The sequence below is a fragment of the Otolemur garnettii genome, unplaced genomic scaffold, assembly GCF_000181295.1.
Source record: "Otolemur garnettii isolate 467f Iridium unplaced genomic scaffold, OtoGar3 scaffold01716, whole genome shotgun sequence".
NCBI classification, from domain to species: Eukaryota; Metazoa; Chordata; class Mammalia; order Primates; family Galagidae; genus Otolemur; species Otolemur garnettii.
Genome location: NW_003854111.1, coordinates 1 through 3,911, shown reverse-complemented (window position 1 = coordinate 3,911; position 3,911 = coordinate 1). Strand labels below are relative to the sequence as shown.

Here is a 3,911-nt window from a genome sequence, read left to right as displayed (position 1 = left end):
CCCCGCCTTAATTTCACATGAACATAATGCCGGTGACATCTGGCAGCGGAGAATGGTGTGTCCCCGTCCCCTGCACGCACCGAGAGATGGCGACCTCCGCGTCCCCTCTCCTCAGCCCCTTCACCTCGGCGTAGGCCTGCAGGTGCTCCCCGGCTGTCAGGCTGGGCCACAGCGCGTTCTCCTGCGGACAGCACCCCAGGACGCCCAGGGGGTCCCCTCTGCCGCTCCCTTTCAATAGCACCTGCACGAAATAAGCCCATTCTCAGAGTCTGTCCAAAGTTCTGTGCGTGCCTGTGCGTGCAGGTGAGTGTGTCAGGGAGGGCCTCTCCCCGCAGACAGGTGCTAAGTGCACAAAAGCAAATAATCCCTCCGCTCAGGGGGAGACCGCAAACCGCAGTGACTGACGTAGAAGGCGGATATTCCACCGAGTTCATCCATGATACTTTAGACTATTCCCAGTCCCGCACCCTCGCTGGATCCAGGCTGCCTGTCTCACTGACTGTGGTTTCACTTCACTCACTGATCCCGACACTCAGAGGAACAGACCCTCACTGAGGAGTCTCCCGGAGATAAACAGGAATAACTACAGGATCCATTCCACAGCCAGGAAGCCGCTCTCGGTCAGGGACAACCCTCCTCCCAGGGGAGACTCAACCCCATCTGGACACACTTGGTTGTCATGATTGGTGTGTGCGCACTGGTGGGGGGACTGTGATGGGCATCCAGGGAGTGGGGGGCCACGCCCAGCGCTAAACACCCCACAGTGCAGGGGACGGTCCCCACCACAGAAAGGATCCAGCCCACACTGTCGCTGGAGCTTCAGCCCTGTGTGTGGCCCATGGGGACCTGTAAACACATGACAGCATTTATTAATCATGTGACAGGCACTGGCCTGTACAAGAATAACAACAGCCCATGTGCACTCAGCGCTTGCTGTGTGTCAGAATCGAAGCGTTTTATGCATTTTGGATTACATCGTCCTCTTACGGAAGCCCTATGTGTGTTAGATGGGTTTTTTTATCACTGATATTTTTACACAAGAGGAAACAAACGCACGCATGGATTAGGAAACTCCCACAAAGTCCAGATGGGAAATCTGAGGCTTAAAACTTGACCCTCAGAATCCAAGCCCTTGACCCAAGCCCTATATGGTTTTCCCCAAAACAAAGGAGGGGAGACCTAGCCATCCCTGCCTCATGGAGCTGTCATTCGGCAGAAACCGAAAATAAAGAAGTAAGCGTGTAAGAGATCTGGTTATAGCCTCTGCTTCCTGCTTTGGAGGAAACAGACCTGCTGCACAGTAACAGGGAGGGCTGAGGTTATCTCATGACACAGCAGGGAGAGGTCTGGGGGAGGCGGGTGGTAAAGTGACAAGGAGACGGCTGAGCCCGTGGAGAGGTGAGGGAGGCACTCTGACCCGGGAAGAGCAAACCTAGATGTCCTGAAGTGAGATGGGACCTGAGGCCAACAGGAGCAGGGGGAGGGCTGCGGGAGGTGCTGGTCAGGGCCACCACAGGCCGGCTCTGTTGCCGCCATGGTGAAGACTTTGGATCAATTCTCAGAGACAGGATGTAAGTGGGAGGGTGACAGGACCTCAGGTGCATCATGTGGGGACTGCTGTGGCTGCTGTGTGAGGCACGTGGATGTGGGAAGACGACGTAGGAGACCTCTGCAGCAGTCAAGGCCGCCGGGCAACCACTGCCCTGAGGTCAGGGCAAGGGCAAGGGTCAGCAGCATTTCCCCTTCACAGGTGTAGGCTTTGACCTCTGTCCATTATCTTACCCACCTTGGCCGAGTCCTAGACTCACCGGCAAAGGGGATTCCTATACTACTGTAGCTTCTGCTTTGGAATTTAAGCAATTAGTTTTTTCTCACCTCGGGTCACTATTGCTTTAATAAGTCCTGAATCTTTTCTCACTAGGCCAAGGTGAGAAGCACCACTCTGTGCTCCAGAACCCCCAGAGTACCTGCGACAATATTGAGGACTTTCTGCTGCCCTGTCATCCATGACATCAGCTGGGCCAGGACATGGCTCAGTAATGGCAAGGAAGTTTCTGTTGTACATGCTCCGTGCAAAGACATGTGACATTTTACCTGCTCAGAGACTCTTATCCTAACGCAAGTGACATGTAATCTGTGATTACAGCACATAGGTGGTGAGCAGTTACTAAACAGGAAGATTCATGACTCTGCACGCACAGGAGCGGCATGTCTGCGGTTTCTGTGGGATGCTGGTTGAGGCCGCTCAGTTCTGATGCTTCTTAGTTTCCAAGAGTCAGCAAAGCAAAGACCTATGACCTTTTAATGAATCTATTTTTCACTCATTAAAGAGCATAGTATAGGTTACACGTAGCTCCTCTTAGCATCTAATTATTAAGAAGGAGAAATTTTTAATCAATCCTGTTCATTCAGGATTAACAAGCTGTGGTGTATGTATACCAAGGTATACTGTTCAGCCATTAGAAAAGATGGAGGCTTTACATCCTTTGCATTAATCTGGATGGACGTGGAACACATTATTCTTAGTAAAGCATCAAAGAATAGAGAACCATGAACCCTATGTACTCAATTCTGATGTGAGGGCAATAAATGGCCTAGTGCATGGTGAGGGGTGGGGAAGGGGAGAGCAGAGACATAGAGAAAGAAAGAGGGGAAAAAATATAAAAAAATAAAAATAAAGTGTTCTGCTGTAAAAAAAAAAAAAATCCTCTTCATTCATGCATAAATCTCCCTAACTGATTAAGGATTATCTACACAGTTTTAGGATCCCCATCAAGATTTGTGGTGTAAGGTTTGCCCCAGGCGGCATCAGTGACCACCTTTCCCTGTGTTTCACTGACCTGCCCTGCGGTTGGTTTTGTGTCTCCAGAGATCATCTTAATCACTGTACTTTTCCCAGCTCCATTGTGTCCTAACAACCCTATAACTTCACCTGAAAGAGAGAGGTATGCTCAGAAATATGCAAATCGTTACAATGGAAATAAAAGCAAACACCATTGGAGGACTCATTATCCATCAAGCAGTTTGTGAAACGTGCCGTGTGCATCCTTCCACTCATTCTACGCGTGCACACACACACACACACACACACACACACACTCCTGAGCATCTTCACACGCTTCACCTCACAGGTGAGGACGCTGAGGCTTACAGAGGACGAACGATTCACCCAGAGACACACAGCCAGTAAGAGGCCGAGGGAATTTGAAATTAATTTCGATTTCAAAGCCTGTTGCACTGAACCACAAAATGTGCTATTTGTTAGGAATGAAGACCCATTACTACGTCTCAGAGGGATCCTTCTTGGTGGTCTTCTCTGCTGTGGAATTAATTGTTACTTAAACATTGACACCATCCTTCCCAACAGAAAGACCGCCTCTTTTGTCACTGTTGCTCTGCTTGTTTTGACAGAACAGACATAACTGTCTTCCTGTGCAAAGGGAAACTTTGTTATAATTATAACTGAGGCTTTTCTGTGGGAAGGAGCAGCCTCAGCCTCAGATGGGCTTGTCCGCAGAGGGCCCCAGACCTCAGGGCTCTTAGTCCCTGTGCAAGGCCCACTCTTCAGAGCTCAGGATTGCTCTGCTAACAGACCTACTGTTTCCAACCTTTTTTAACACAGAAAGACACATTCCTTGTGGCGATTTTTGTCTTCCTTTTGGAAAAGCAATTTTTCTTTTTGCCTGCGTATTCCTTCCGTAGGCAGCTGGCAACGATGACTGGTTTCTGTAAAGACACGTAAACAATAATGGGGCTTTATTCTCACCTTGAACAGAGAGAGCGCCCCATACTCTCCTCACCAGACCTTTCCCTAAATCAGATCAGAAATCAAACTAGTTCTTTCCCCAGACACTGCAATTTTTCAAGCCAACTCCCCCAGCCTGTATTCCTGCAGGGAAAGGTCTTTTGCA

The 3,911-nt window shown here is 49.6% G+C and overlaps 1 long non-coding RNA gene across 1 annotated transcript; it reads right to left on the bottom strand.

The window, feature by feature from the left end:
- Window positions 1-6: 6 nt before the first annotated feature.
- LOC111722900 lies at window positions 7-3,905 on the bottom strand. The gene is made up of 3 exons (XR_002771538.1): window positions 3,609-3,905; window positions 2,841-2,932; window positions 7-241 (listed from the first exon to the last, which is right to left on the bottom strand). It is a non-coding gene; the product is annotated as an uncharacterized LOC111722900 (long non-coding RNA).
- Window positions 3,906-3,911: the final 6 nt, after the last annotated feature.